General features: G+C 44.1%; 1 non-coding gene across 1 annotated transcript; it reads left to right on the forward strand.

Annotated features, from left to right (window-relative positions):
• Window positions 1-18,207: 18,207 nt before the first annotated feature.
• On the forward strand, window positions 18,208-18,313 carry LOC121135735. The gene has a single exon (XR_005872842.1). It is a non-coding gene; the product is annotated as a U6 spliceosomal RNA (small nuclear RNA).
• The last annotated feature ends 2,323 nt before the right edge of the window (window positions 18,314-20,636 follow it).

Genomic DNA, 20,636 nt, shown 5'->3' on the forward strand with positions numbered 1-20,636 from the left:
AACATAGAGTTTGTTCTTAGAGAAAATCAACAATATAGACAAACCCTTATCCAGACTAACTAAAATGCAAAGAGAGAATATGTAAATTAATAAGATCGGAAACAAAAGGGGAACATAACAATAGACACAAAAAATCCAGAGAATCATAAGGACATAGTTTAAAAACCTGTATTTGACAAAATTGGAAAATCTAAATAAAATGGATAATTTTCTCAATACATACCAGTTACTAAAGTTAAATCAAGATCAGATAGTCAACTTAAACAGACTTATAACCCCTAGTGAAATACAAGTTGTTATGAAAAGTCTCCTAACAAAAAAATGCCCAGATGGTTTTAGCAAAGAAGAGTTATCTTCAATACTCCTTAAATTATTCCACAAAATAGAATCAGAGGGAACATTGCCCAATTCATTTTATGAGACCACAGTTATTCTGATACACAAACCAGTAAATACCCAACAAAGAAAGAAAATTACAGACCAATTTTACTTATGAGCAAAATACTTACAAACCAAAGCTAAGGACACATAAAAAAGATCATCCATTATTATCAAGTAGGTTTCATCCCTGAGATTCAGAGACAGTTCAGTATAGGAAAACCAATAAGTCAAATCCACCATATAAACAAACTGAAGGAAACACACACACACACACACACACACACACACACACACACACACACGATCATCTCACTAGATGTAGAAAAGGCCTTCCACAAAATCCAACACCTCTTCATGATAAAAGTCTTGAAGAGATTAGGGATACAGGAGATATACCTAAACATAATAAAAGCAATGTACAGCAAGGCTAAATTAACATTAACTTAAATATAGAGAAACTCAAAGCAATTCCACTGAAATCAGGAACAATACAAGCTGTCGCCAACTCTCTTCATATCTATTACATACAGTACATGGAGTTCTGGCTAGAGCAATAAGGCAACTGAAGGAGATCAAGGGGATACAAATTGGGAAGGAAGATGTCAAAGTATCATTATTTGCAGATGATATGGTAGTAAATATAAGTGACCCTAGAAATTCTCCCAGGGAACCCCTACAACTGATAAACACTTTCAGTGAAGTCGTTGTATTTAAAATTAACTCACAAAATATGTAGCCATCCTATATGTAATTAAAAATGGACTAAGAAAAAATTCAGGGAAACAACACCCTTCACTGTAACCTCAAATAACATAAACTATATGGGTTAACTGCGATGAAATAAGTGAAATACTCGTATGTTAAAAGCTTCAAGTCTTTGAAGAAAGAAACTGACGATTTCAGAAGATGGGAAGATCTCCCATGCTCATGGATCAGTAGTATTAACATAGTACAATGGCCATCCTTCCAAAAGCAGTCTACAGATTCAACACAATCCCCATCAAACTTCCAACAGCATTCTCTACAGACATTGACAGGTCAATTCTTAACTTCATATGGAAAAACAAAAACTCAGGATAGCTAAAACAATCCTGAACAATTAAGAACTTCTGGAAATAACAACTCGCTGATTTCAAGCTGCACTATAGAACTACAAGAATAAAGACAGACACATTGATCACTGGAATGGAATTAAGAACCAGTTATAAACCCACACACCTATGGACAGCTAATTTTTGTTTGATAAAGAAGCCAGAAATATACAATGAAAAAAAAAGACAGCATCTTCAACAAATGGTTCTGGTCTAACTGGATGTCTGCATGTAGACAAATGCAGATCCATATTTATCAGCCTGCAGAAAACTCAAGTCCAAGTGGATCAAAGGCCTCAACATAAAACCAGATATACTGGACCTGATAGGAAAGGAAATAGGGACTAGCCTTAATGCATTGGCACAGGAGACAACTTCCTGAATAGACACCAGCAGCCCAGACACTAAGATCAACAATTAATAAAGGGGACTTCATGAAACTGAGAAGCTTCTGTAAGACAGAAGACACTATCATTTGGACAAAGTGGTAGCCTACGGAATAGGAAAAGATTTTTAACCAACTACACATCTGATAGAGGACTAACACCCAAAATATATAGAGACTCAATAAATAAGTATCAAAAACACAACACAACAAAACAAATAATCCAATTAAAAATGGGGTACAATTCTGCCATTTGAGATGCTTCTGTTGAGAATTCTATTTTCAAAAGAGTAAACAATTTTTTGATATTTTGATGGAGAACACAAGCGTCTGTGGAATGAAGTGCTGCTCACAGGAACATGAGACTCTACTAGAATTCATCATTATAACCAGCACTGGATGGAGAAGGTGACAGAGGGAAACGGGAACACAAAGGAGAGAAGGGAATAGTAAATAGGATACAAGACATGATTCCAAATCTGCCATCAATCATGGCACACCAAGAGATTAGAGTTCAGGTTGCAGAAATAGGAGTTGGATGGTTATAAGAACTGTTTGTTAATGATGACACAGAAAGCTTACTATATATAGCTAGAAAGACAAAATAAGAGGGATATTTCTGTTGATGTTGATATAAACTATATTTAAAGACTTTAATAGTCACTCAGATACAGAGTAAAATCTGTATTTAGAAGGGGGTCTAAGTGAGTACATAAGCTAAGTATCGACTCAAGAGGCTATCGAGAATAATTGAATAAGCCTAAACAGCTATTATTACAGCAAAATGTAGAAAACAAAAAAACCAAACTGCCCTTCATTAAAACTTCTTTTAAAAGTGAATCAAACAAACATACTCTGTCAAGTGTTCCAGACCAAAGAAAGACAACTTAATCAGCATCCCAGCTGAAGGAAATCATGGGAATATTTTAAAACTGTAAGCAGATCAAATATAAGTTTATACCAAACAAATTTGAATATCATCTGAAGTAAATGATTTAGTAGGAAAAGTTGAATAGTCAAAACCCTGAAGAGGCCATGATGCCCAATCATCTGAGTATATTGAATTAAAACTACAAAGTCCATAGAATTCCTGTAATGTTTACACTGGTGTAGAACATAGAAAAGCATGGAAAGTTTCAGTTTGTTCTACGAATATCTCTTGGAATCATAACCATGTAAAAATAGAAAGAAACACACACACACCAACAAAACCCCAAATCAAACAGAGACAAAAATTCCTTCCAAGAAGTTGTGGGAAATTTAATCCAGTAGTTCAGAAAGAAAATTCTAGCATAAAGCAGAATTCCTTTCCACAGAAAGGCTGGGGTAGGCTAAGTCTTTGTTTTGGTGTAAATCGCTGTACTGATAAGTGAGAAAAACATGTCTTTACAACAATGCTTGTGAAAAGATACTTGTTAAGATTGTAACCATCATTCTTGACTGATTTTCTTGCGTGACTTGACAGAAGACGAGCAGAAAGCTAAACGATCCCACCGCACCTCGATCCCTTCACTGCTAAATACTCCATCAAACCAAGACAGCCAAACGGTCCCACCGAGCCTTGATCCCTTCACTGCTAAATACTCCACCAAACCAAGACAGCCAAACGGTCCCACCGCGCCTCGATCCCTTCACTGCTAAATACTCCACCAAACCAAGACAGCCAAACAAGAGACAGGCAGGCTGCACGTGGTGTCCACCTGTAACCCCAGCACTCAGGAGATGGCAACAGGAAGATCGCAAGTTCAAGGCCAGCTTGAGCTACACAGCCAGACCCTGCCTCAAAAATAAAAAGTGAAAGAAACAGACAGATCCAGGGTCCAGGAAAGAGAAGAGCAAACCACGTAGGAGAGAGGCTGATCGCGGTGAAGGAAAATCCAGCTGGACACAGAGGCTGCAGGTCTAGAGAGAAGAGAGCAGACACGGAATAGATCCAGGGTAGGGGCGGGACTGAGTGATAACAAAAAGGAAGCGTGGACTGACAGAACGGGGCTACAATGCACGAAGGAGACGGGCCTCAGGTAGCTCCACAGGAACTAGAAATGGGGACACAGAAAGGTCAGCCAAGAAAACAAATGAGCTAAGTATTAACCCTAAAAAAAGAATCGAGTCATAGCATATTACACAAGTCAGACACAAACACTACTGGTAGACAATATATGTGCTAATTTCACCAAAATTACGGATGACCTGTTTGAGATAGTGGGGAAGACAGATCTGCCAGACGGGAAGCCAAAAGGTAGAGTGCCTTTGAACTAGAGAAAGCAGCGTAGACAGGCCATCTCGAAACACAAACGAAGTCTGCGGATTTGTCTAATGGCTTGGGTTATAAACGCTATAAAAACGACTGCTTGTCTTTAAGATATTTTCGTCAGCTGATAAGATGGCAGAGTGGATGATCGTGCTCGCCACCACACAAGGAAACCTGAGCTTGATCCTGGGACCTACTTGGTTGGTGTAAATCACTTGCCACCAAGCCAGTGAGCTGAACTGAGTTCCTGAGACCCACATGGTGGAAGGAATTGTCCTTTGGCCTCCACGAGTGGGTGTGACACGAAAGCACAATAAATGAAGACATTTAAATGTGATTGAAAAAATCTTAAACGCTTTCACGTATTTCTTTCACGGTTAAAATTAAGGCTGAGCATGATAGTGCACACCTTTAATCCCAGCACTCAGGAGGCAGAGGCAGGTGGATCTCTGTGAGTTCCAATCCAGCCTGGTCTACACAGCAAGAGCTACACAGTTAAAATTAAATTTATAAAGTATTAAAATTAAATTCACATTTTAGAAGATACAATGACAATTACCAGTAAAAATGTGGGAAAACATACGTTCTCTTAGGCACCAAGATGAGAGACTAACCCAGTAGCAACTTTCCAGAGAATTGGCACTAGATACCAAGTTTTTAAGTTATTCTACATTAGTCCAACAATTCCTTTCTGGAAAATTATTTTAATGAAACCATCATAGCATAATATATTACTCCCTGCTCATGAGAACATCTACTGTGTCATGCAAAAGGATAACTAGGACCTAGTATTTTTGTTTTTTTAAAATAAATTTTTATTTAAATTAGAAACAATCTTATTTTACATATCAATCCCAGTTCCCTCTCCCTCCCATTCTCCCATCCTCCACCCACCCCCCATCCCATCCCCCCACCACTCCCCAGGGAGGGTGAAACCTTCCATGGGGGATCATCAAAGCCTGTCACATCACTGGGGCTGGGCCTAGGCCTTTCCCTGTGTATGTAGGCTAAGAGAGTATCCCTCCATGGAAAATGGGCTCCACTTGCTCAGGTCAGCTGCTTCTGTGGGTTTCCCCAGCATGGACCTAGTATTGTTAACGACGGCAAATGCCCACTGCTGCTTCTTACATTTCCCCTGTCTTACTTTTTGTTGTTAGTTTGGAGTTATGTCCTTTCTGCTGATATGTTTTTCAAGTCTACTCTAAGACAGTATACTCCAGTAGTGGCTTCATAGACATTGTGGATGCCATGTTTGACCATCACATCAAGAGGTCACATCAGGGCAGGGTGGTGGTGGCACACGCCTTTAATCCCAGCACTCGGGAGGCAGAGGCAGGTGGATCTCTGTGAGCTCCAGGCCAGCCTGGTCTACAGAGCGAGTTCCAGGACAGCCTCCAAAGCAATGTAAACAAACAAACAAACAAATAAACAAAAAGCGGTCACATCAGGTGATGTATGTGCCATCTGGGTTTATGTAGGTAGACTGCAGAATACACACACAGTGGCAAACCCAACGGATGGCCTGTTTCTCAGAATATATGCATGTCACTATGTGTATAGATTGATACTAGTTATGGGTAAAAGGTGTCTGTTATGTTTTTCATACTTTTGCGTATGTCTAACTCTTTTGCAGTATGTATTCTGGTTTTATTTCTGTCGCTATAATTTATTTTTATTTTTAAATTTAAATTTAAATTAGAAACAAGGTTGCTTCACATGTCAATTTCAGGTCCCTCTCCCTTTCCCTCCTCTCCTCCCGCACCCTCCCACCAACCCCCCCAATATCCCCTCCTTTCTCCAGGGAGGGTGAGGCCCTCCATGGGGGTGTCCATAGTCTGTTATTTCATCCAGGGCAGGGCCTAGACTGTTGCTGTAAATAAATTTATCTATTTATTTTACTTCCTGGCCACAGTTTCCCCTCCCCTCTTTCCTCCTAAGTCCTCCTACCCCAGGCCCCAGCCCACCCCTCCATTGTTTTTGTTTAGGAAAGAGCAGGTCTCCCATGAGTATCAACAAAACATGGCATATTGAGTTGCCATAAGACTAAGCACCTCTTCATGTATTAAGGCTGGGTAACCCAACCCAGTGTGAGGAGTGGGGTCCCACATGCCTATAAAAGAGTCAGAAATAGCCCGTTACCACTGTTAGGAGTCTCCCACGAGGCCCACACTACACAAGTGTCACATATATGCCAAGGGCTTAAGTCAGTCCCATGCAGGCTCCCTGGTTCTCAGTTCAGTCTCTGGGAGCCCCTATTTGCCCAGGTTAGTTGACTCTGTGGGTTTTCGTGTGGTGTCCTTGACCCCTCTGGCTCCTACAATCCTTCCTCCCTCTCATCAGCAGGATTCCCTGAGATGTACCCAATGCTTAGCTGTGGGTCTCCATCTGTTCCCATCGGTTGCTGGATGAAGCCTCTCTGATGACAATTGGACCACCAGTGTGGTCACAGGAGAGGGCCAGGCTACGTATATGTCTGCTACTGCTAGGAGTCTTCGTTGCTGTGGTTTTTAAAGGTCATCCTTTTCCTTTCTGTAGGAAGCACAAGTGTTTCTTGGCTTTTGCCACCGCGATCATCAGGAAGGTGCTTAACTGATGTAGTTCACCGCACTTCCCTGAACTGAGCCGTCCCTTCCTTGACTGCACACGTCTCTCCCAAACCCACCAGTCTCTGTCTGCACCACAGAACACTGGACGAGATAATCAGAAAAACCACCCAGAACAAGAAAACGGCGAGACTCGTTTACATGTTCAATAAGCCAGGGAAAAGAAAACGGCAGTCTGTTCCAGTTCTCCAGTTTCACCTAAGGGGCAAAGAGCCCTGAATGCCCTGGTAGGACCCGTCAGAGCCACAGGCGTTCTGGAGGCAATTGGCATGGAAGAAAAACAAACATTACCGCAGAAGATGGTCTTTGTTCTCACTCTCTGCAGCCCTTCAGGAAACGCGCGATAATGTGCAATGTTATTACTGCAAATGTTGGCCCTGGCAAGTTTGCTCTAAAGTCTGACTATCACTGGCTGTTCGCAGAAGAAAATCATTTTAAAGCTTATGGAGAGAGCCAAGTGCAAACCACAAATCAGAAAACCACCAAGGCGGGCTGGCCCAGCTGCCAGCATTTAATGGGAGCTAATGGGAGGACAAGGAGATGTGAGAATTGGACTTTACTATGCTCCGAGTAACACTTGGCAACTCAGAGGGGGCTGAGTCCAGCTTTCCCATCCTTAAGCAAACACTCCAAGTGATGCATCACTCTCTCATGCGTTTTAATTCTGTCACAGCCTGCTTGTCCTCCTTGTTCTAAACGTGTCGCCTGCTTTGGATAGTTATAGATTTGTTCAATGCTGACTCCTATAAAATGAAGATGGGCAGGTGGGGAGAGGCCAGGAAAAGAGGGTGAAGTTGTTTAGTGGCAGCCAACCAACTACGCTGGAATTCTCTTCACATTTGGGATTTATTTCATGGGCAGTGAGTGGGGATAACTGCAGTGACATTCTTTTCACAAGTGAAAACTAAGCCCGGCGAGAGAGGCGGTCAAAGATGAGCTGGGTCAGGTTCCTGCTCTTGGACCAGATGGGAGTGGGACTCGGGTAGAGCTCTGTTCCCATCATTTGCTTGAAGAAGGAAAAAGAGGTGGGGAAGGGAGGGAGGGGAAGGGAGGGGAGGGGGGAGGGGAGGGAGATGTTGAGTCTTTACAAGTGAAAAAAATTAACTGAGACCCCGACGGACTAAAAATGTGAGAGAAATCTGATATAAAGACGTGTGAACAAGGAAGTCTAAATGGAAGCTGTGTTTCCCAGAGCTTTTGTTTCTGTTGCCAGGACAAAGAGCTGAGGGTCAGCTCTCTCTTCCTCTGCATTCTGTGCAATGCCAAACTCTTACAAAGTCAAGCCAGTGAAGAGATGCAAACCCCACAGAGCCAAGTTTCCCAAAGCAAAACTTACCTAAGTGAAGTGTATCACATCCCAGGGTCTAGGAAGATACTGTTACCACTTCTGCTTCTACTGACTGGAGCTGTGTACTAAGAAAGCAAGTGTCACTGAGGGCTAGGATGAGCAAAACACCAGGTGTCTGCCTCGCTATAAAGTGTGACTACAGGCAGGAGAGGGGTTTCCAGCTGGGGGTGCTTTCCCAGTGTAGCAGTTTTGCTCCAGCAGGAGCGGGGTTTCCCTGGCAGAGTTGCTACAGTTCTGCTCTGCTCCCCTGGTCGCTCTGCTCTGCCCCGCCCTGCCCATGGTCGTCTCTGCTCCAATGCAAAAGGTCTTCATTCCAAAGCTCATCCAGGAGGTTTATTGGGAGGGAAGAATCCAGGAGAGTGGCTTGCCCTCTACCAGAGTGGCAGAGGACATCTGGGCAGTCAGGACAGCAGGGCAGCAGGAGCAGCCACAAGCTGAACAGACAAAGGGTTTAATAGGGATTTTTTTGGGGGGGGGCAGAGTTTTCCAGGGTGGGGATTGGTCCGATTTCAATCTCCTGCTCAGGGATTAGCTGGTTTTCTGCACAGGGTTAGGGTCAGATTTGACTCTGGTTTCAGGGCCAAAGTGTGTTTCTTTCACTGGTCATTTTTAGCCTTTTAGCTCTAGTTTTAGTGCCAGGGTGCATTTCTTTCACTGGCCAGAAAATGATGATTGTCCAAAAAGGGAGAGGTTAGACAGAACTATAAAATGATTAGGCACACAGATACCAAAACATGGTGATGAGGAGGAGGAGTACTTGTGTGGATGGTGATGTATCTGTTTACGAGTGCACACAACATGGATGTACCTCTGAGTGTGCATGTAGAGTTCATAAAAGTTAACACTGGATGTCTTCCTCAATTTCTCAGCACCTTGTTTTTGAGATAGGGTCTCTCACTGAATCTGGATCTTATCTATGTAGCTAGGCTGGCTGGCCAATGAGTTCAGGGGCATGTTTGCTTCAGGCTCCCAGATCCCCAACAGCTCTGGGGTTATACATTATATGCTGCCACACTGGTTTTTTATGTGGTTTTCTGGAATCATAATTCATACCCTCTTACTTATGTGGCTGTCATTTTATCAACTAATATGTCTCAACAAGATGGTATTGATTGCACAAACAGTAATGGACAAAACTAACTTTTGGAAAGAGCACCAAGGAACATACTGATATGATATTTAAAAAACCCGATTTAGGGCCTGTCTTAGTTAGAGTTTCTGTGGCTGTGAAGAGACACCAGGACCACAGCAACTCTTAGAAGGAAAACATTTAATTGGGGGAGGGGATCTCACAGTTTCAGAGGTTATCATCATGTTAGGGAGCATGGGGGCATGCAGACAGACACATCCCCACATCTGACTTCAACATCTTTGTTGGAAAATAGAAAGACAGAGACTTAGTTTAAGCCTACATATCATGGCCTTGGCAGAGCCATGGCTGAGGGACCAGAAGTCCCTCCAGGCCTTGGCCTGAGCGGCTGGCAGGGAGCTGTCTGTGGGACATGGAGCCACAGAGAGTAAATAAAATATCCGTAGCTTCATGTGTAGCCAATAAGCCAACAGAAAAACATCAAACCTTTCTTGGGTGTGCAGAGTGACAACGGTAACCTTGAAGCCTAAACCTGTAACACGAATAAATAAATGAAGCTCGTGGTTGAAGCTTCAAACTGAAAATTAGAAAAGCAAAGTAGTCAGCTCAGGGTGAAATTGCTACCTCTCCTCGGTGTGGGTGAAAAATGAATGCCTCTCTGAGACACTGGACCTTGCTTCTGTCTTATGTACTTCCCTAATAGTGGGACTAAAGGTGTGAACTATAATTCTCTTTGAGACTGATTCACCCTTGTGAAGATCTGGGTGGCCTTGGACTCACAGAAGTCCATCTATCTCTCAATCCTGGGGCCCAGAATAAAGGTGTGTACCACCATCTCCTAGCTTCTGCTTGCTGGGATTAAAAGTGTGTGCCTGGCATCTATGGCTTGTGGCTGACTTTGCTTTCTGAATCGTCAGGCAAGCTTTAATGAATCATAAATAAAATGTCACTACACAAACCTTGTGGGCAGAAGCGGACACTGAGAGCAAAGCTCCTCGTCAAGGCTGAATTCCATCCCTTGCTGTCTCCATTCTCTCTGCACTTCCTGCAGTTGAGCTACACACTGCCACTTGAACCAAAATGTGTTGAGGATAGGGCAGATATCAGTGAAGGGGCCAAGAGACAGCTTCAGAAGCTACAGATGAATACCGGATACCACCAATGTCCATTGAGATAGATTGAATTCTTCAGTTACTGAAATCATAGAGTTAGAGTTCTTGAAGATGTTGTCTTGCAAGCACAAGGACCCAGAATTCTGTCCCCAGACCCTGCATTTAAAATGATGGGCATGGAAGTTCTTGCACATGACTCCATGGCTATAAAAGCAGAGACAGGGAATTGCTGCAGCTCATCAGTCAGTCTATCCTACCTGATGGGGTACCAGGCCAATGAGAGACCCAGTCTCAAAAACCAAGGTGGATGGCATCTGAGGAATAGCATCTGAGGCTGTCCTTTGATCTCATTCATACACGTGTGCATGACTCACACACACAGCACACACAGAAGCCATAGGAGGGACACCTGCAGAATGGATGAGGCCAGTCAGATGCAGGAGGAATCAAAGGTCAAAACGGGCTGAGTCAACAAATGAGATTGAGTTGTCTACATAGCGTTTTTAATGTAGTATTTTAATTAGTTCTTAGAGAATTACATGCATACAATGTGTTCTTTTTTCTGATGATACATTTCTTTCAATCTCTTCTAAAGGTTTTTTTGTATTAATTTACTTTTTACTTCCCAATCCCAGGACCCCCTCCCTCCTCTCCTCCCACTCCCTCTACTTCTCCCTCCTGCCATCTGCTCCACAGAAAGGGTAAGGCCTCCCATAGGAAGTCTACAAAGTCTGTCCCATCATCTCATTGAGGTAGGACCATGGCACCTCTCCAACCCCACACCCCTGAGCAAGGAATCTCTCCATATCGAATGGGCTGCACTAAGTCAGTTTGTGCATTAGTGTTAGGTCTTGGACCCACTGCCAGTGACCTCAAATATTGTCCCAGTATTAAGGGAGTCTAGTCCAGTCTTTTTCAGGTTCCTCATTTGTCAGACCTGAGTCAGTGATCTCTCACTAGCTCGGGTCAGCTGATTCTGTGGGTTTCCCCATGATGGTCTTGACTCCTTTGTTCATATTATCGCTCCTCCCTTACTTCGATTGTATTCCAGGAACTCGGCTCAATGGTTAGCTGTGGATTTCTGCATCTGCTTCCATCTGTTTCTGGAAGGGGCTTATAGCTTCTCTGGGGTTGTGGATTATAGGCTTGGTATCTTTTGTTTTATGTCTGGTATCCACTAATGAGTGAGTACATACTGTGTTTGTCTTTCTGGTTTTGGGTTACCCCACTTAGGATTTTTTTTCTAGTTCTGCCCATTTGCCTGCGAAATTTAAGATGTCATTGCTTCTTACCATTGAGTAGTACACCATTGTGTAAATATACCACATTTTCTTTATCCATTCTTCAGTTGAGAGACATCTAGACTGTTTCCAAGATCTGGCTACTACAAATAATGTTGCTATGAACATAGTTGAGCAAATGTCCTTGTGGTGTGAATTTACCTCCTTCAGGTATATGGTACAATGTATTTGAAACATATTCATACCTCAAACCTCCTTCTAATTCCTCTTAGACACATCCTTATCACTCCCAACTTCATGTCCTCATTTTTTCCTGTTTAAACCTCCTTGGGTTTAAACAGGAGCACCCATGGCACCCCCTTTCCTATCTCCTATGAATCCCACAGCTCTTTCCTTTCTAACCTTCGTCCTAACTCCTTGTTTTAGCCCCTGCTAACCCAAGGGCTGATGCTGCCATGGAAACAAGTAGGCTGAAAGCTGATCCACACCTCTCCTTCTTCTCCTCCTGATCCAGTCCCCCACCCCGGTCTCACCCCCAGCTCTGTAGCCAAAGACCTGCTGTGATTTCCCCTTCCCTCTGGTCCCATCTCCAATGGACCACAAAGATCTCCTCCTCCAACCTTCCTTTCCCCAGCTCATCCCAGTATCCCAGCCTCCGCACCAGCAGACATCCCCTGGGAACACACCGGCTGAGGGGAACAGGAAACCAGGGCAGCTAACTGAAGTCCTCCACCATTCCCTCCTCCCGTCCAAACCCAACCCCCGCCTCACCCCATCCCTGCAATCACCTGCTGCAGCCTGCCTGCCCCTCTGCCCACATCTCCTGTGGATGCCACTGACCTTCCCCCCACCTCCCCCGCTTTTGCTTCATCCCAGCCACTCACTAACTCCAGCAGGCACTCCCTGCGAACCCACTAACCCACTACTAACCCTACTAACCCACTCCTGCCGGGGAAGAAGGCAGGCTGTCTGTAGATCTTCCCTTCTCCCGTTCCTCTAAATCCAACCCCCCAGTCTCATCCCCGGTGCTATACCATACCCTCTGGGGTGAGTTCTCTTCACTGTCTCCCCCATTTCAAGCAGACAAAACAAGCAGATCCTGGTGGACACTCTGCTCTCATGTGAACCCCTTCAGACACCTAACCTATGCCTATGTGTCAGCTTCCAACACTCAGAAACTTGTTTTTCCTTGAACCTGCAGTGGCCACAACCATCAGGTCCAAATTAAACTTCCTACCACACAACCATCACACTCTCCAAAAACCCAGAGAGGAAGCAGAAATCAAGGAACAAAACACCCACCCAACAAATACAAATTCAGAAACCAGCACCTAGAATTAGAATTAACCCAATCCCGGATGCCTGGATACCAGGATAAAAACACAATCAATAACAGCCAGGGAAATATGTCTCTATTAGAGTCCAACTATCCTATGACAGCAGGCCCTGAATATTCCAACATAACTGAAGCACAAGAAAAAGATGCTAGAGGTTCTTAAAAGAAATTCTTAAATCCCTTAAGAAATGCAGGGAAACACAAACAAAATAATTGGAAGAAATAGATAAATCCCTCAACGAAAGCCAGGAAAACAGTGAAAGGAAATAAATGAAACTGTGTAAGACTGTAGCTCTGCTCCTTTGGGATCATTAACTGCGTTGGTCCACAAGACTAGAGGGAGGGGAAGCAGGGAACAGGGTTCGGACGGCTGTGGGTGTGATGGAGATCGCCCTCCAGGGGACAGACTTGGGTGAATCAGCTCAGCTGTATTCCAGAGTATGGGATTGAGGAGCCTGTGGACAAACACTTATTCGCATCAAGTGGCACACTCCTTTTACAAGGTTTTGCATGTGGCAGTAGGGTCCTAGAGCAGAGTTCCTGGCAAAAGCCTTCTAGCAGGGATCTGTGCCGAAGGGCAAACTAAAGATAAATCAGGCACATGATTTAGACACAGATTTCAGATAAAGTCAGACCTCCAGGCCCAGGGACATTCTCCGGATAAAGGTAGAGAGCAGGAAATTTCTCTGGGGAGGGAGGGAGTCTCTGTGTCATCAAGCTTTTGGCAAAAGCTGCTAGGCCATGATAGACTGCCATCTCTGACCAGCCAGCAAGGCTTTCCAACACAAGACCTGAAAACGGAAATAGGAGCAATGAAGAAAACACAAACTGAAGGAATTCTGGAAGTGAAAAATTTAGGAATTTGATCAGGACCCACAGAGGCACACTACACCAACAGAATAGAAGAGACGGAAGAGAGAGTCTCAGGCATTTATGAGATGCTAGAAGCTGACACAAAGCATCCAGGAAATTTGGGACACTATGAAAAGACCAAACCTAAGAGTAAGAGGAATACAGACTCTGTGAGTTCGAGACCAGCCTGGTCTACAAGAGCTAGTTTGAGGACAGCCTCCAAAGCCACAGAGAAACCCTGCTTCAAAAAAAAGGGGGAGGGATACAGAAAGGAAAAAAATTGCAGCTCAAAGGCCCTGAAAATAGTTTCAACAAAATCATTGAAGAAAATTTTCCTAACCTAGAGAAGGAAATGCCTATGAAGGTACAAAATGCATACATAATCATCAAAACACTAAATGTACAAAAAAAGATTATTAAAAGCTGCAAGGTAAAAACACTAGGTAAGATATAAAAGCTGAGCTATTAGAATTACACCTGACTTCTCAACGGAGACTCTAAAAACCAGAAAGGCCTGGACAGATACACTGCAGATTGTAAGAGACCACAGATGCCAGCCCAGACTACTATACCAGCAAAACTTCCAGTTAGCATAGATGGAGAAAATAAAATATTTCACGTCAAAGTCAAATTTAAACAATATCTATCTACAAATCCAGCCCTTTAGAAGGTGCTAGAAGGAAACAGGGAATAAATAATCTCAGACCAGCAAAACTCAAAAGAAGGGAAGGTCAAATATTTTGTGTCTGGGTTGGTGTTTATGTTTCTCCTTTGGCAGCCTGCAGAGAACTTTCCTGTACCAAAGACACTAGAACGTTAGGGGCGAAGGTTCCGTGTAGGCACCAGCTTTACCTCATTCGTGCTCAATGAGCTGTGTAGGTGTTGTCCTCAGCAGTGGGGCCTTGCTGTCCGTTTGTGGAGAGCAACCCATTGTCTTAGCAAGAGCCCAGGTTGTTTGGGGATTTCCAACTTAGTCCTGCTACTTAGTCCTGCTACCAGAAGTCTCATTTGGTGACAAGAGATGGCAACTCTGTATCCCCATTATTGTGAGACCTCATTAGGATTGCCTTCATACATTTTAGGAGGTTTCCACTGTACTAATGTTCCATAGCATCCCTCAGATGGCCCTCCATTCTATCCATCTCCCCCCCATATCCCCTACCTCCACCCCATCTCCTCTCCTCCTCCCCCCCCACATGATCCTCTCCTTCCCATCCCATTTGCCCCAAGGCCACCCTTAAAATCTTTTCTATTTTCCTCTCTCAAAGAGACCCACGTGTCCGCCTCCACCCATCCAGTCCCTTCCTCTAGACCTAACCTCCCTGTGTCTATGGATTGCAAAATATCATTTACTTAATGGGTAATATCCACATACAAGTGAATACATACCATACTTATCTTTCTAGATCTGGGTTGCCTCAGGACGATTTCTTCTAGTTCTATCCATTTGCTTGTAAATTTCATGATACCAGTTTTTAAACAGCTGAGTAATATTCCGTTGTGTAAATGTACCATACTTTTCCTTACCCATCCTTTTGTTGAAGGACATCTAGGTTGTTTCCAGTTTCTGGCTATTATGAACAGAGCAGCAATGAACACGGTTGAGCAAGTATCCTTGCGGTAGGATAAAACATCCTTTGAATATATTCCCGAGAGCGGTGTAGCTGGGTCTTGAGACAGATCAATTCATGATTCAAGAAACTCAACACATGGCACAGCAGGAGCTCAGGAGTTGCTATCTCCATTGATGCTGAAGCTTTTAACCCATGAATCCAATTCTTTGAGGAAGTTTCTTTCTAAAAATAACTTAATCATTTCCACCTCACTCCCTTGGGAACACCTCCTATCCCATCCATTGTTCGAGTCCCTACACACATCCTTCCTGTGTCTGGTTTTCCCTCACATCTATTTGTAGTAGAGAGCTGATCTGCAGGAAAATAGCGCATCTCCATATTCTAGCTAAATTACGTGATATTCATCTATGGCCATCATCCTATTCTGTGTGTAGACTGATATATATAAATAGACATTTATATTTTAGATTTCTGATTATTTATAAAACCATTTCTTATTATTTTCCATGTCATACCTGTTCTCGGTAGTAGATGCAGCACCCTCAAATATCTCTGAAATATGTAAACATTTTGCTGTTTCTTTGAGGTGGACAGACCGTCAACAGTATTTTCTGCATCTTCCCCAGTAAGAAATAAGTCCAACTTGCTGTGTAATGTTGCTTCCCTCTTTGCTGTGATGGATGGTATATTTCTTTGTCTGTCAGAGAAACCTTGGCATAGACAGAGAAAGTGTCTAAAAGAAATCCACAGAACAGCTCTTGTGATTTTGTAGGATTATTGGCAATGGGTATCTTTCAGTGAATATTCAGTGACTAATTCTCCTGTTTCTGCCATTTGAGTAAACTGTCAGTAGTCCTTTCTGTAAGCCCTCAAAACTAGTTCTCTAATCCCACTCCACCTGACAGCCCCCGCTGTCCTGGAACTCACTCCGTGCACCAGGCTGGCCTCAAACCCAGAGAGTCACCTGTGTCTGTCTCCCCGCACCGCACTGGTATTAAAGGTGTGCACTACCGCTTCTTGGCTCCAATGTCATCCCTTTGTAACCATGGCAATTTGACCCAGTGATTAGTTCTTGCCTGCGAACTGATATTGATCTCTCTCCATCTCTCCTCCAGGCAAAAAGGACAGTCAGGTATACTGACTGATATGGCTGGAACCTGAAGTGTCTTTCCCGTCCCCTGAGACATGTTTTGAATATTTGTTCTCTGTGGGGAGTGCAACTTTAGGATGCTGGAGATACTGTTGGGAATGGGGTCTGGCTGGCAGAAGTAGGTCTCTAGGGAGGAACCTTTCAATGGCATGCCCACTTCTGGTTCTGTCCTGTTTCCTTTGCATTTCATCATGAGACAAGCAATGACTACAGGTTCCCGCCTCCTTAGCAACGGCTGCACGCTCCTGTCTCCTTAGCAACGGCTGCATACACCTGCTTCCTTAGCAATGGCTGCATGCTTCCACCTCCATGGACCCTCCCTTACCATGATGAGCTGAAACTTTGAGCCCAAATCCACATCTTCTCCTGTAAATTGCTTATGCCAGGTGTTTTGTCAAAGTGGACAAGGAAAGTAGCTAAAACAAAGTATCCTTTTGATTGTCCCTGAATTAGGGCTGTCACATGCTGTAGATCAGTTTTGGCTTGTGCCTGATTGACAGTTAAGAGGTTCTCCTCCTGAGGCCTTGTGCTTTGTAAAGTTTTGGGGAGCATGAAGGAAGGCAGAAGTATTTGCTACTATCTGTTTATTAAAGAAGACAAAGTTTATTCTGAAGACTTCATGCTTTTTCTAAGAGGCTTGGTAAGTGACCTCCTATCATAGCTGCATTGGAAGCAACCTCTTTACAAGTGGCTAAATACACTGAACCATCAGGCCAGAGCCGTGTGATCTGCTGCTGACAAGCTCTGTCTTCTGAGCAAGGAGTCATCGTCTTCCTCAGAGGAGTCTCTGGGTTGGGCCTGCGGACTGTGAGGCTCCCTTGTAGACGGAGAAGGGTGAGAAGGACCCTTAGACTCCTGCTGGAGACTCTGGCCCCTTCCTCTACACCTCCTATCCAGGGGTACAGAGTGCTGACAGAACTGGCCTGAAAGGATGTTTGCCTATTTCTGTCTTCTCTTCCCAATCCTGGGTTATGCTGAGATATATGTCACTGCCCCGCAACAACTACATTTTCTGCACTGAGACCTACCCTGAAACACCCAGACCCCAGTTGACTCGCCACTTAACATAGCAGTTGTCTTGAGTCATTACTGAGTGAAGAGACAGTGTACTTAGTAACAGACCAGGGTCAGTTCACTGACTGTGGCATCGGATACATTGTCTCTTTGCAAATGTGGGGGATCAAGGAAGGGCCACTTGTAACAGTGTTGGAGAAGATAAACACCCTACATGACCATAAAAACTGGATTCTCAAGGTTTCCCTGAAGTGTCCTCTAGGTTTTCAGTCTCACTAGCTGTCACGGCATGCCGAGCTGGCTTTCAACTCCCTCTGCCTCCTGAACTCCACGAGACAACATATTGCCAGAATCCAGAGCCTATGGAGAACCTTAACCTCATAGAATCCTAAAAATGTAATCTTCACCTTTTCAGATGTTGAGAAATGGAACAAGATATGGGACTGAATGTGCTCTGAGTATTCACCAAGTACTAACAGATAACATTTGTGCACTCACAGCCTACATCTAGGGAAGTTGGGCATCTACTTCCCCTTAGAGGGCATCTTCTGCAGCCTGACAGGAGGGCTGCTGAGTCACTCACCCTCTTCAGGAGGGCTGCAGAGTCACTCACTCACCTTTCTGTCTCTGTGTTCATCTCTTTTAGCTCTGCCTGCTGAAACTGTTAATCTGACAGGGCAAGCTCAAACTTCATTCCCCAACTAGCTTTTGCCCTTAGACAGAGGAGTCCCCTCTTCTTGTTTTTTTAAACACTTATTTTCCTTAAAACACTTCTTTTCGTGCTCGCTTTGCCAGCACATATACTAAAATAGGAACAATACAGAGAAAATAGCATGGCCTCTGTGGAAGAATGATGTGTAAATTCGTGAAGTGTTTCATATTCTTAGAGAGAATCTCAGGTGTTGAAGATACACTAGGAGAAATAGATTCATCAACCAAGGAAGATCTAAGTCCAACAAATCCCTAACACAAAATATCCAGGAAAAACGGGGCACTGTGCAAAGGCCAAAACTAAGAATAATAGGTATAGGGGATGGAATAGGAGGTTGGTGGGGGGGAGGGAGTAGGAACTGGGATTGATATGTAAAACTATCTTGTTTCTAATTTAAATAAAAAATACAGGAAAAAAACACTTCATTTTCTTCCATCTGGCATTATCATAGCACACATCTCTAGTGTACAAAGGCATAGGGATAATTCATTAGTCACCTGTATATGAAGCTAATAAAGCACTTTTGATAATGTAGATATTCTCTCTCTCTCTCTTCTTTTCTTTATACTGTGAATATGTTTTATTCCCATTGGTTAATAAAGAAGCTGACGTGGTCTATAGCAAGGCAGGCAGGATAAAGTCAGGCAGGAAAGCCAAACTGAAAATACAGGGAGAAGGGTAGAGTCAGGGAGAAGTCTGTGAGTGACAGGAGCAAACGGATGTACTAGAGAAGAGGTAATGCCACAAGGCCACGTGGCAAAACATAGATTAGTAGAAATGGGTTAATTTAAGTTGTAAAAGCTAGTTAGCAAGAACCTCCATCCAGTGACAGACGGAAGCAGAGGCAGACACCCACAGCTAAACACTGAACTCAACTCCTGGAACCCAGTGACAGAGAGGGAGGAGTGATGAGCAAAAGGGTCAAGACCGGGCTGGTGAAACCCACAGAAACAGCTGACCTGACAAGGGGGAGCTTTGGGACTCCAGACTGATGGCTGAGAGGCCAGCATGGAACTGATCCAGACCCCCCCTGAACCTGGGTATCAGTGAGGAGACCCAGGCAATCTATGGGGCTTTGGGTAGTAGATCAGTATGTATCCCTCGAACACAAATGAACTTTGGGTACCCATCCCACAATGAGGGATGCTCTCTCAATCTGGACACAAAATGACAGACTCTAGAGAACTCCCATGGAGGGCCTTACCCTCCCTGGGGAATGGAGTGGGGATTGGATTGGGGGCTGGGGGCTGGTGGGGGGGAGTGGGCATGGAGGGGAGAGACAGGGAGCTGAGACTGATGGGAATCAAGCTTGTTTCTAATTTAAATATATAATAAAAAAGTGTTAAAAAGAGCTAGTTAGTAATAAGCCTGAGCAATAGGCCAAAGATTTATAATTAATATTAAGCTTCTGAGTGATTAACTTAAATTGCTATGGGACTGGACAGGACAGAAAAATCTCTGTTTACACACACACACACACACACACACACACACACACACGCTTACATTTTCAGATACTGGAAGGTATTGTGGTAAATAGTGATATGAGTATGTATTACACCCACCTCAAGGAGCTTAGAAACTGCACGGATTAGACAAGAGCTAAATCTTGCACCTCGAAGATTATATAATAATAATTATATGTTGCTGCTAATGCAGCATCAAATTCTAGGCAAGTAGTCCACCACCGAATTATATGCCCAGCTCACATGCTACTTGAAATAGAGCTGTAGTTGGTGAGTTAGGTTCTCTGACAACCTACTAGAACAAGGTTCACTATTAGCGAGAAAACTCCCCCCTTAGTGCTCACGTTGAATTAAAATGTCTTGTTGTGGGAAATACTTGAATTAATAAAATAGCCCCGGGCTTGCATGTTCTATCGTAGCCAGTCGTAGCTTATGCACGGTGAGAAATAACTGGCTGCAGATGCTACCACGGAACACACCCGCCTCTGTTCCCGAAGGACTGTGCAGCTTCCCTGGCCGGGTTGCTCTTAGGGTCCCCCCTTGGGGACGTCCTTTCCCAGCCTGTCCTTCTGAGGGAAAGACTCCTGGCTGACTTTGACTCCTGATGTGCCATCTTGAGTTGAGTTAGCCATTGGCTTGGCATTCACGGGTTTTCTCTCGGCTGTGCCATGTGCTGTGAATAGGTGGAGTTGAGTCCCCCGTGCCACTTTCTATTCTGATGCTGTGCGAGCTTTGGGAAAGGGAGGGAGCCGAAGAGGAAAGGAAGAGGTGCAGCCTGTGGTCTTTGACTCCTCCTGACTGTGGGTCTATAAATTTCTCTAGGCTGTGGGCCCAGTGGGACTGATGCTTTGCAGGCCCTCAGAGGATGAGCATCTCTCAGTGAAAACCCGGATGTCGAGCTTATTCAGACAGGAGACTTGACTACCCATTGCTCTGCTCTGCTGTTCGGGAGCCTCCAAAGCTTGGGGGAGTGCAGTGGAAAAGTCAATAGAGCTGTCACCAAGGAGAGCTGGTCGGTGAGGCTCTCTTT

The sequence above is a fragment of the Mesocricetus auratus genome, unplaced genomic scaffold, assembly GCF_017639785.1.
Source record: "Mesocricetus auratus isolate SY011 unplaced genomic scaffold, BCM_Maur_2.0 Super-Scaffold_100041, whole genome shotgun sequence".
Lineage (NCBI taxonomy): Eukaryota > Metazoa > Chordata > Mammalia > Rodentia > Cricetidae > Mesocricetus > Mesocricetus auratus.